Below are 14376 nucleotides of genomic sequence, written 5' to 3' on the forward strand. Positions count from 1 at the left end.
ATGTATTGATCTAAGAACACTTATTCTTGCTCACTGAGGAACATTTCTTGTAAGTGCATTGTGTACAAAATCAAGTACTACTTGATTATTATCCTAATTTTTCAAAGGAAAACTTAGAGGAGAGTTGTTTAGATCTTAAGTGCAAAAGTGAGGAATCTAATTTAGTGAGTGTAAGAGGTTGTAATCACTTGTTGTATGAGTTGTTAAGATAGTGGATTATCTCTCTAAGAAATGCCTTATAGACATAGGAAAACTGGACTGCTTAAACATATCCAATGTTTATTGTTTTTCTTTTTTTTTTTTGCCTTGTCTATAATTAGTGCTTGAAGTAGTTGGCACTACCCTTAAGCACTGTTTCTGGAAATGCTTGTATTTTCTTGTAAATATCATTTCAAAACTTTCATTTTTGATATCAAAATTTATAAAATAAATAAATTTAAAATGTTTATAAATATCAGAATTTACAATACTTATATTCATACCAAATGCATTTGAAAAATAACTTGGGCTTTAGGTTTGCTTCAATTAGTTATGAAACTATTTTTTGGTTTATTATTACAATAATATATATTTTTCTTAATATATGTATATGGGAAAATTATTTTTTTAGAATAATTTTTTTGATGAATACTTTGATACCCATGGTGTTAAGGTTTACGTGATATATTGTTCATGTAATCCATGGCCCTAGTTGTTAACAGAAGTACTAAAAAAGTACAATTCAAGGATCTCAACATCCATGAGTGTTACAGTCTTTTTTGTTTGTTGGGAAATTTATCCATCTATTTATTTCAATTGTTACATTGTTGCACAATTAAAGTGTATCTCGAATTATTGGCATTTGTGACTTGCACGAGTTTTTGGAATGTATCTAGACAATAAATGATTGACGATTCATGCTACAAATGGAGCTAATTATATTGGGAATTTTATTTTCATCCTTCGATCGAATTTGAAAAGAGAGGGAGTATTTCTAAGTGGCTTGCAACCTTATCCTTATCCATTAAGGATTAAATCAGTTTAAATTTGCTTGGAGCTAAAGCAATATTTCAAACTATTTGAAGGAGATAATTTGTGGATAAATAATCAGTTTAAATTTGAAGAAAACTTATCCTTAATGAAAAACTGATTGTTTAAAGCTTATAAATAGGTTTGCATAGTTGCACTTGATCAATGAGCATCTTGAGTGCTTTGAGGAGAGCTTTCATTCAAGTATTGACTTGTCTTTTCTAATTGACTTGTCTTTTCTTTATATTTTTGCGCTCCTTTCTTTAAGAATTTATATGAAAGTAAACTTTAATTGTGAGGATTTAGGGTGAGTGATTGTAAAAATTAGGTTCATTATTGGGTTGCAATTATCCAACATTGTAAAAGTAGATTGAGTTTTAGCCAATAAGTGGTCTTTATCAATTGTTGAATAAAATTATTCATTGACTAAGGCTTCGCAGAGTAGGATTGTTATTTGAACTACATTAATAAATATTATATCTTGATTTATCTCTTTGTCTTACTCTTTTTTCAAATTTGTTAGCCATACTTTCTCATTCTAAATTATGTTGCAGCATCAATTAGGACAACAAATTGGAATAGCTAAAAACCAATGGCTTTTCCAGTTGGTATCAAAGTAGTTTCCAAATGTAAGTGAAGGTGACCCTATTTTTGGTTTACAACCATGGAATCCATGAAAGGAAATTGTAACACCCTTAACCCATCTCTGACATCGGATTAGAGTTACGGAGTATTAGTAAACAATCAGAAACATTTGGACATCATATCATTCAATATTATAATCACAACATATAACATTCATACGCATGCATATTGTCCCTAAATTGATCCCTAGAGGCCCTAAAAATAACTTAGAAACAATTCGGGACCAATTTGACTCAATTTAGAAAGATTTGGGAAAAAGTAGTGAAATTTGAAAATAAGGGACACACGGCTAAAAGACACGCCCGTGTCTTAGGTCGTGTAAACTTCGAACTAGGGACACACGGCCATGTCCTAGCCCGTGGTCTCATTTGTTTAACTCTCTGAGTAAGGCCACACGGCCGTGTCACACACCCGTGTGCCAGGCTATGTCACACGCCCGTGCGCCAGGCCGTGTGACACGCCCGTGTGCCAGGCTGTGTAACTCACTGACTTGCATACAAAAGGCCATCAGGTGTCATACGGCCATGTTGCCAGGCCGTGTGCCTCACACAGTTGAGTTACACACCCATGTCTCAGGCCGTGTGAGCCCAAATTTACCAATTTCTTGCTTAATTTCACTCCATTATGGCATAGGTACCTACACACTTTCAAATACACATATGGAAGATGCAATTCAATTACAAGCATTCTTTAACATGGTCATATATCCATTCTCAACTTGTAACCACAAACACATTTATTTCTTTAAGCATACATCCATATCATTACAAGCATTAAGGTAACCAATAGCATACCATTTTATACCATTTCAAACATATCTAAGTAACAAGTAAAAAATCACAAGTTGATCAAGTGCACAACATGTCACACATTTTACTCAAAATTTAGGTATTTGACATAACAATGCATAGGTTCCTAGTACATGCTATATACCAAACAGAGAAATTAAGTCTACCAAGATTCCCAGATAGTGTGATTCCTAGCGTTGACCCGATCTTCTTAGCCTTCAAAATATGATCTACAGAATGGAAAAATTTAAAGATAAGCTTATATGAAGCTTATTAAGTTCATTTAGAAATTCATAACCTTTTTAGTCCAACATAGATTTAATCAACTAAAGCATAGATATTTCCATTATATGCAGTTTATAACAGTAATCACGACCAATTCAGTAGTTCAGTATACTCAGTGAGCATTGCTCGATTGAACTTTTCATCAATATATTCATAGATTTCTAATCATTTGGGCTTCACTCAGTATAACAGTAAAATTCAATCATATAAATATCAGCTAGTATAACAATGAAATTTGCTTAATTGAGCTTCATTTAGTATAACGGTATGATTTACTTGGTTGAGCTTCATTCAATATAATAGTAAGATTTGGCTCGATATAGTGCGTACTTCCAATAGATGATACAACTTTCACTAACAACATATTAACAAGGATGTAAGCATTTAGAAGTATAACTTACTGGACTAATTTGTAGGTGACTCTAGAATACATGAACTATGCCGTGGTTTTCCCTTTTCCACGATTATTAGCACGTTCTTGATCAAATAAAAGTTTAAAATTCAAGGTTGAAAACCCTAACCTTTCCTTTCTTTACCGTGGAGAAGGTGAAGAGAAAATGAAAATTTCCTTTAAATTTTAGGTTTAATTTAATATATATACTTATGGCATTTTCGTAAATACTTTAACTTTCTTAATTAAGCTTTAATAATCATAATTAAGCCTAATTAAATCACTTTATCAAACATAACCTCATCAAATCCCACTAACTAATTTTTCCATGGTTAAATTGTCCATTTAGTCCTTTTAATTTAACTACTCAACCTTTGTAGTTTCTACAATTCAATTATTTTTACTTATTAAACTACCCAACAAATAAATTTCTCAACCAAAATTTAATATGCCTCTAGAAACCTCATAAATATACTAATTAAATAATATTCGCAAAGTATTTTTTCAAAATTATGGTCTCGAAACTACTGTTTCCGACACCACTGAAAATTGAGCTGTTACAGCTCTCCCCTTTTAAGAAATTTCATCCTCGAAACTTCTTACCAATAAATGGATGCGGGTATTATAATCTCATTGACTCTTCAGTCTCCTAAGTAGCTTCTTCTGCCCCGTGACAATTCCATAAGACTTTAGCTAGTGGTACTTTCTTTTTCCAAAGTTTTTTTACTTATCGTGCCAAAACCCTGATTGGTTCTTCAGAATACGATAAGTCCGACTGTATGTCAATCTCATAGGGAGTGATTACATATGAAAGGTTTGACCGGTATCATCTCAACATCAAAACATGAAAGACATTATGAATTTTCTCAGGTTTTGAGGGCAACGCTAATCTGTATGCTACAGGGCCAACTCTCTCATTAATCTCATTTGGTTCAATAAATCTCAGACTCAGTTTTTTCTTATTCTAGAAACGTAGCACTTTTCTCCAAGGAGAGAATTTTAGAAATACTCGGTCGCCAATGGTAAACTCTATATCCTTCCGTTTTAAATCTACATAAGACTTTTGACGATCAGATGCCGCTTTTAAACAATTACGAATTATCCATACTTTATCCTCTGTTTCTAGTATCAGATCAGTACCAAAGAGCTTAGATTCGTTCAACTCTAACCAGTACAGTGGAGTTCTACATTTTCTTCTGTTAAAGCCTCAAACGACACCATTTTAATACTGGATTAGTAACTATTGTTATAAGTAAATTCCACCAATAGTAAATATCTTTCCTAACTACTTTCAAACTTGAGGATGCAACACTAACTACTTTCAAACTTGAGGATGCAACATTGTAACATATCTTCCAAAATTTGAATTACTCGCTCTAACTGGCCATCTGTCTGTAGGTGATATGTTGTATTGAAATTAAGCTTGGTTCCTAAAGCCTCGTGAAGCTTACCCCCAAAATCTTAAGGTAAATTTTGAATCTCTATCAGAGATAATAGATAAAGGCACTCCGTGCAATCTAACAATCTCTGATACATGTAATTCTGCTAACTTATCAAGCAGGTAATCAGTATGAATTGGAATGAAGTGAGTTTATTTAGTCAGTCGGTTAATAATAACCTAGATCGAGTCTTTCTTTCTCGGTGTCACTGGAAGTCCCGTTACAAAATCCATTGTAACTTGTTCCTATTTCCGTTTGAGGATAGTAATAGGTTGTAACAACTTAGACGGTACCTGATGTTCAGCTTTTACCTGCTGACAAACTAGGCATTTAGCCACAAACTCTGAAATCTCACGTTTCATTCTTGGCCACCAGTACATTTTCTTTATATCATTATACATTTTAGTACTACCCGGATATATAGAGTATGTACTACTATGAGCCTATGATAAAATGTCTTGTTTTAACTCTGGATTATTCGGTACACATTATGTTACAAAAATACATCATACTATCATCCTCAACAGTGAATCCTGTAGTCAAGTCATTCTGGATTTGTTCCCGTTTGGCGGATAACTTTGGATCTTCCATTTGCAAATCTAGAATCCGTTGAAGGAATAACGATTTAGCCCTAATTTTAGCTACAACAGAACCATCACCTTCAAGTGTTAAATGTGCATTCATAGCTCTCAAAGCAAATAACGATTTCTGACTTAAAGCATCTGCAACTACCTTAGCTTTCCTGGGATGATAATCAATTCTAAGATCATAGTCTTTCAAAAATTCTAACCATCGTCGCTGCCTAAAATTCAGTTCTTTTTGAGTCATTAAATATTTCAGACTTTTATGATATGTTAATATGTGGCATTTTCACCGTAAAGGTAGTGACACCAGATCTTCAAGGCAAAGATAGTAGCAACTAAGTCTAAGTTGTGTGTTAGGTAGTTTCTTTTGTAAGGCCTTAACCATCGAAAAGCATATGCGATAACCTTTTCAGATTGCATTAACACGTATTCTAATCCATTAAATGACGTGTCACTGTAAATAACAGATTTATTTCCAGGTTTAAATAATGTCAATATAGGAGTTTCTGTCTACATCTTCTTCAATTAGTCAAAAGTTTACTGGCATTCATCTGACCAAAAAAATTGAACATTCTTCTGTAATTACTCGGTCATCGGTAAGGCTATTATAGAAATGTTTTGAACAAAACGTCGGTATATCCTACTGACCTCAGGAAACTTCGTATCTCCGCGACACTCTTTAGTGCTTTTCAATTGGTAATAGCCGAGATCTTACTTAGGTAAACATGTATCCCATCTGAAAAAACCACATGTCCTAGAAACCCAACTTCCTTAATCCAGAATTCACATTTGCTGAATTTTGCATACAACTATTTTTTGCACAAAATCTGTAGTACAGTCCGTAAGTGTAGAGCATGTTCAGATTCTGACCTAGAGTAAATCAGTATATCATCTATAAATACAACCAAAAATCTATCCAATTGTGGTTGGAAAATTCGGTTCATCAGATCCATATATGCAACAGGAGCATTAGCCAATCCAAATAGCATTACTAAAAATTCATAATAACCATATTGGGTTCTGAATGCAGTCTTCATCACATCACAATCTTTCACTCGCATTTGATAATATCCTAATTTGAGGTCTATTTTAGAAAACATGGTTTTCCCTTTCAGCAGATCAAATAGCTTATCAATACGAGGCAGTGGATATTTATTCTTCACCGTAACTTTGTTCAGTTGTTGATAATCTATACACAATCTCAATGTACAATCATTCTTAAAATTCTGAAATAGTACTGGTGCGCCTTAAGGAGATATATTCAGATGAATAAAACCTCTATCTAATAATTCTTGCAACTGTGCTTTAAGTTCTTTCAACTCAGTCGGTGTAATTCTATACGGTGGAATCGGTAGTTCCCGATATTAAGTCAATAACAAATTCAACTTCACATTCTAGAAGTAAACCTGGTAATTCTTCAGGAAATACGTCTGCAAATTCATTGTCAACATATACTTGATTCAACTTCAAGCTAAAATCCCGAGTATCAGTATGTAAGCCAGGAATGCTTCACAACCCTTATAAATCATCTTCTGTACGGTGGTCATCGATATGACTCTGGTAGCATTGTTTAATCTGTCTAATTCAAGTGTGATTAATTCACCTATAGGGCATTTCAAATGGACTCTTTTCTATCTATAGTTAACCACTATATCATGTAGATAGCTAGTCCATACCTAGTATTATATCAAACTCATAAAAAATCAATAACATCAAATTAGCAGAGAACTCATAGCCCTAAACTTTCAGTGGACATTTGTGACAAATTAAATTAACTATTACACTGTGACCCAGTGGATTTGTATCTTGCTTATCAAATTCAGTTGATTCAACTAATAAATTTTTATCTGTGGCTAATGCAATGCAAATATATGAATTTGTTGATCCAGGGTTAATCAAAGCATATAAAGTAACATCAAAAGATAAATATACCCGTAACAACATTAGGGGTAGTAGCCTCCTCTTTGGCTCATATAGCACAAGTCCGGGCAGGTGCTCTAACCTCGGATCTAGCAATAGCATCTCTAGCATCAGTATGGCCCATCTCTGCATTGCTACTCTGACTAGGGCGTCTGCCCTTTTATGGCATTGATGGGGTGTTTTACACTTTGATCATCTTTTTCTCTTGGTGGTTTCGGACAATTTCGTACGAAATGATCAGTCGCTCTATATTTTAGGCACGCACCAGCCTTATACCTGCATTCTCTAGTATATGGCATACCACAGAAATCACATATTGGTCTCAGGGCATTACGAACACTAGACATACTATCAACAGGTTGATTTTGTAACTTCGAATCAGGTTGTCTGGATCTGCTTCTACTAGAAAATTCTGATGATATAGTAACACGTATATCTTCTTCTCTTGTTTTCTTCGGTGGCGGCGCAGAGAACCTACTAGGAAAATTTCTATTATTGAAGTATCGCGCCTTTCTTTCTCTCTGTCTCTTCTGGTTAAGAGTTTTCTTCATTTTCTGAGCCCAGTCGGACAATACTACAAGCTATCGTGTTTCTGTGCCACCTATTATCATTTTGATCTCACCATTTAATCCTTTTCAAATCGAGTACACATGTCCTCCGACAACGACACAATATCCCGAGCATACTTGCTGAGATATGCGAACTTTCTCTCGTACTCAACCACTAATTTATTTCCTTGTTACAGTTCCAGAAACTCTATTTTTTTGTCCAGGTACCTCTTGCTGATGTATTTCTTTTTAAATTTTGATTTGAAAAATTCCCCGTGAATATCATTTTTCGGGACTACTACAGTTATTGTTACCTACTAATTGTAAGCTTCTTCTCTCAACAGTGATACAACACACTTGAGATAATCCTCAAGGGGACAAGCCATTTCATGAAAAACCTGTTGAATAGTTTCAAGCCAGTATTCAGCCTTTACAAGATTATCCTTTGATCTACCCCAAAATTCGTCAACCCCATACTTCCTAACTTTATCAGTAGGAATTCATTGGTTCAACCCAATTGTCGAAAGAGGTGGTGGCATCGCAGGAGGTATAGTAGGTGGTACTTCAAAAGGTACCGTAGGAGGAGCAGTAGGTGGTACTGTATGTGGTGCAGGAGGAGGCGGTGGTCGGCGCATCATTGGATTACTTCGCATAAATTCAGAGAACCACTGTCTTATGAGTCCAAAGAACATATTCTTGACCTCATTTTCGGACATTGTTAGGATCGCTATACTATGGCTGGTACCAATGTTAGTAGTCAGGACATTACTATCCACTTGATTAGTCTCTTCATGTTCAATATCTGATGGCCTCCTTTAGAATCTACAAAGAAATAGGGTTAGACTGGATCAATTTATATCGCACTGTCATAGGTTATATGGCATGTACCTTCTAAGTTTAAACACATTACATTCGGTCCAAAAATTGACTAAACTGTAGTTCTGATACCACTAAATGTAACAGCCGTAACTTATCTCCAACATTGGATTAGGGTTATGGGGTATTACTAAACAATTAGAAACATTTGGACATCATATCATTTGATATTATAATCACAACATATAACATTCATACACATGCATACTATCCTTAAATCGAGCCCTTGAGGCTCTAAAAATAACTTAGAAACAATTCGGGACAGCTATGAATCAATTTAGAAAGATTTGGAAAACAATAGTGAAATTTGAAAACAGGGGACATATGACCATGTGTCTCACACGGTTGAGAGATACGCCAGTGTTTCAGGCTGTGTAACCTTCGAACTAGGGAGACATGGCTGTGTCCCAGCCCGTGCTCTTACCTGTGTAACTCTCTGAGTAAGGCCACACACATTAGTGTGCACAAGTTCAAGAGGTTTTTGGCCCTTGTTCCTTTTGCATTAAAAGATCACTTAGTTATCTTACCTTCTAAGACACACTATGGAAGATCAACTTCTTTAAGCGAACTTAAGCTGTCGTCATTCAAAAGTCTAGTGATTCTTTCTCGATTAATATGACCAAGTTTCAAATGCCAAATGTATGTCTTATAAGAGTGAGAAGTTCTAAGTCTTTTGTTCGATATTTTAGTCTCAAGTAGTATGTACATCTTTGGTTTGAAAAAATAGAGATTATTCGACATCCATCAATTACAGATAAGATTATGATTTCTAAATATTGCAATTCCATGATTAAAAGTCACGGTTAAGCCGTCTTTATATAAACATGCAACAGACATTATGTTTCTTTTGAAACTTGGTACATAGAAAATATATTTTAAAATAATCTTTCTAAAATTATCAAAATAAAGATGTACCTAAACCATGCTTATTTTTCACCCAATTGCATATGTACCTAAACCAATTCATAACACATGATCCCAAGGTTATAAACACACTTAAAAGCAACCAAAACATGCCAACTTTAACCACCTGAGACCCAACCATTGTACAATACTTGAAACCACAAAAAGAATGCTCATATCCAATCATTATCATAGGTATCACCTACAAGCCATGACATACATACAAACCAACCTATTTCACTTTTATCATACCATATCTTGAACATGAAAATTACCATTTTATATTTGTTCATTTAAGCACAACATTGACTCAACCATGCATACCACCTATAGTTGTTCAAACAAATTATATCAAAGCATAACACTTACACCCAAAAATAAATTATGAACTTTTGCAAACATAGCCAAATTATCCTATTACATGGCATATAAGCCAAATTTGAATTAAAAATCTACCAAGATCCTCGATAGTGATTTTTCTTCGGGTTGATCTGATCTCCCTATCCACAAAACGTATCTACAAGAAATAAAACAAATAAAACGAGTAACCTTTCGTGAAGATTAGTAAGTTCATTGATTGATCGGTAAAGCTTACTGAATCAAACATAATAATAATTCAAATAAAAGATTAATGAATAGAGCTCCTGTGAACGAGGTTACTATTAGAATTCATGTCACTCACAATTCACAACAGGTGAAAACTGCTCAGTATAATAATAAAAATTAGATTCCATATTTCAAAAAAATTTCAGAGATCAATAAAACATAGCCTGATGAACAATAAATGGATACGAGTACACGGTCAACCATCCAACACACAGATGCTCGTATGAGCTAATCCATCCAGCACACCAAATATTCGTATGACTTAATCCATCCAGTGCACCAAATGCTCATATTAACTAATTTATCCAGCACACCAAATACCACTATAATATATCTCATTAGTCCGTAACAAATGCAGAACCTTGACATATTCAGTAAATAGAGAATCTACTGTAATCATCTCCACTGCTCTTATCAACCCCGTACCCCGCGTAACATAACCTATTGGCATACCAACCATACTTTATCCTATATTCATCGGTTCAGATTATTCTAACATAGAACAATATATGAATAACTCACTATCTCATATTTCGTATACAAGCATTAGTTCATCAACCAAACATTCATCGACTCAGAATATCTCATTAGTGCTCAATGCTACAACAATCCATTGTTTCATTACTCATATACATATCATCATTATAATGTTCAAACCAAAAAAAATTAATTCATTTAATATACATTTAAATGTATTAGAATAAAACTGAATGAACTTACAGGACTGATTTGCAAAAATAGTCCAGAGTAGCTCAGTCAGTGATCGATGTTATGTCAATTCATTATTTCCATTTTCAATTACACATAAATATAATCCAACATTATGCAATTAGGCTCGTATAATACACTTAAAATGTATTTAAAATTAAACCGTACGAACTTACCAGACTAATTTAGAGCAACAACAAAGTACAAGGGCTATTCGATAATTTTCTCTTTTCCTCGGTTTTCCCCTCGTTCAAGGTCTCAAATAATAATTCCATTCAATTAGCTAATTCTAACAGAAAAATTAATTCATTTATGCAATTAAATTCTTTTTGACATTTTTACAAAATTACCCCCAATATTTTACTTTTATTCAATTTACTCCCTAAGTTCAAAACTTGCAATTTAACCAATTTTAACCAAATCTCTTTTCAGCCAAATTATTTATTATTTCTCTACATCCCATTCATGCTGCCATTTCACATTAAGTCCTCTTAATTTTATCACTTTAACATTTTAGTCCATAAACATTAAAATTACCAAAAATTACTTTACAAAATATTCCTATTTAACAACTAAGCTAAACAATCTATCATAAAACTTCAACAATATGCAAAACTCATCAATGACATAATCCAAAACATTTGATAGTTTTACAAATTAATACCCGAGTTAGCTAGATTAAGTTAACACAAGCTAAAAAACATAAAAGTTATTAAAAACGGGTGAGGTTACCTCCTCGATCGAAGAACCCTATTTGGCAAAAAGTTTCTTCTCCCTTCTCCCATGGCTATCCAGTTTTAGCAAGAAGAAAATCTAGAAAATGATAGTTTATTTAGCTTTTTTTTTATTTACATTATGTTTAATTATCCCATTACCATTTTAGCCTTTTAATTTCCATTCAATCTTAACAATTTCAAGCCCATTACCGCCCAAAATCATCACCTATGGTATATTTACCATTCAAGGAGGGTTTAGTTACACAATTAATCCTTCAATTATATTAAATTTCAACTAAAAAAATTTAATTTCAATTTAACCCTAAACTAATTAGGACTAAATAAGAAAATAGCCCAAAAGTAAGTGGATTTAATCGTGTCACCGCCGCTTGGACTTTTTTACTATGGTTTAATTACCATTTTGGTTCTTTTAGTATTTTAAATCTACAGCAATTAACTTTTACCTCTTTTACAATTTAAACATTTTACCTTAATTAAGCAATCAATTATCAAAATTACCAAAACAAACTTCAATTCACCTATAATACGACTCTGTAAATATTTAATAAAAATATTTACGACCTTAAATTACAGAAATAAGGTCCTAATACCTGTAACATCTCGAATGTTGGGTTTGCAAGTTTTTAGCTTTGGGTTAGGGTTAGTGAATAGGTTGTGCTATTGTGTTTAGTTAGCGTTTAGGTGACAGAATGGGCCTACTGGTTTGGTGGCTTGTTGTGTGTTAGGGTACCTCTGGGTTCTGAGTTCGAGCCGTCATGTGTGTGGTTTGAGGAAATAATTTTGATTTAGTTTGGTTTTAAAGTCCAAAATACCTATTTTAATTTTAATTTTAATGATATTTTTGGATAAAAACTTCCCAAAGTGATTTTCACGTCCTCTTGTTTCCTTCCCCACTCTCTCTTGTCAGATTTTATTTTTCTTTTCTTCTTTTTATTTTTCTTTGGGATTTAAAAATCATACGTTTCTCTGCCTTTAAGTTCTTCTCTTTAATTTTCATTGATGGTTTTTGGATAGTTCAAGGTTTTGAGCAGAGGTAAGTGGTGTTCTTTTTTTTCTGATCTTTTTTGGTGTAGGAATCGCGAATTCAGGTGTGGTTCGGAAACTTTCCTTTCATTATTGAAATTCTGTTTTGGATTCGTGAATTTTGACATATTTTGTATGTTTTTGAAATTGACCAATCGAAGTGTTGATTGTGGTGGAATTGCTTGAAATTCTGAGTATTTTGGTGTATTTCTGTGTTATTAAGGGTTGGGGATTGCTTCGACATCAAATGCACGTTTTGCAGCTTATTTTCGTATAGTTTCGTGACCACAAGGGTGGCCATATGGGCGTCTTCCCCACATGGGTGGCTCATACGGCCGTGTGAAATTGGGAATTGGGGTTTTTAGGTGAATTTTGGTGCCACACGGCTTGGCCCCATAGGCATGTGTCCCACATGGGCGTGTAAGATCTCCACATGGCCGTGTCTTATCTGTTTTTAATTTTTAGCATTTTTGGATAGTGAGTTACATAGGTATGTGCCCCTCTACACGGGCGTGTGTGGCCTTCACATGGCCGTATAAACCCCTACACGACTTAGACATTTCCACACGGCCAGGGCACACGGCCATATGGTCTTACCTCGCCAAATTTTTGTACTGTGATGATTTATGACCTGTTTGTGGTTCTGTGTGTTCTACCCCTTGGCTAGGTCCTAGTAAAGGTAGTCGAGACTCTGTTTTGACTCGGACATATCTGTTATATGCAATCGTTGCATTAGTTAAGTGACTCATTAATGTGATATTGCCTAACAACTGTGTATCTACTTCAGTGGTTAAGTGATGTGGGTGTGTGTGTGACTGTCTGGAAACTGTTTGAATCGATTCTATAATTGATTGACTGATTATGTGTTTCTGCGTTTGTGTAATTGACATTTTTTGGTGTGCATTCTTGCTTTGCATTATGATTTTGGGTTTGGGATATGAAGAGAAGGAAGTCTAATTTGATTTGGTAGTTTCAACTGCAATACGTCTGTATAGCAGTTTACCGCACAATACGATACTTCTGCCAACTTAGTTGCATACCATTATTTACGTGGCTTTGTTTCACATGCATGGTGTGTAGGGTTGGATGGGCATCCAAGGCTGGTTGAGCTTCTTATAGCTTATTTGTGGTGTGATTGGGGGACGAAGAGGTGTTTGGCTGGATGGGTGGGTTTCATGTTGATGCATTTGTTTCGTATTTTTGTCTGTCTGGTTGCGAGATTAACGGTATATAGATCGTCATATTCAGTACTGATGTGTCTGTTCTAGTTGTGATGATTATTTGGATATCGGATTGCCATTGTGATATTTTTTTATTATGGCACTTAATTTTTGTTTTCCTGTCATTCTGATCTCACACTGAGCTTGTGTAGCTCACCCCTTCTTAGTTTATCCCTTTGCAGGTACTCTCGTTTTTTGTTTCTGTAGCTAGACTCGGTGTGCGGAGGTCTCAAAAGTGTCACATTTTTAAAATTGGTTAATAAAGTGTTTTTTGTAAATTTGAGTTTTAGTTAAACGGTTTTCGACTGTAAGTTCTGTTTTAAATACTGTGGTATGAAATTTTGTGTTAAATTCAAGTAGACATTATTTGGATTGAACAACTGTATTTTGAGATATCGGGATTTGATAATTGATAATTTTACGTAACCTAAATACTGTTTGTTTTCTTATTTGTTGATCCTAATTTTTCCTACGATCACTTTGGTGATCACTGTAACCTTCAGGATTCGATTTAGACTTTTAGGCCGAGTTTTGGGGCATTACAATACCTCATTTTCAAAAACCAATTGACTTTTGAACCGAAAGACTTATACTAACTTTTAATTCAATTAGCTAAATTCATCAAATCAAAATTCAATATAAAAATTATTATTGACTCGTATAATTTGAATACTAATTATGTGAACTTACTCGTT

The sequence above is a fragment of the Gossypium hirsutum genome, chromosome A10 (genome assembly GCF_007990345.1).
Source record: "Gossypium hirsutum isolate 1008001.06 chromosome A10, Gossypium_hirsutum_v2.1, whole genome shotgun sequence".
NCBI lineage: Eukaryota > Viridiplantae > Streptophyta > Magnoliopsida > Malvales > Malvaceae > Gossypium > Gossypium hirsutum.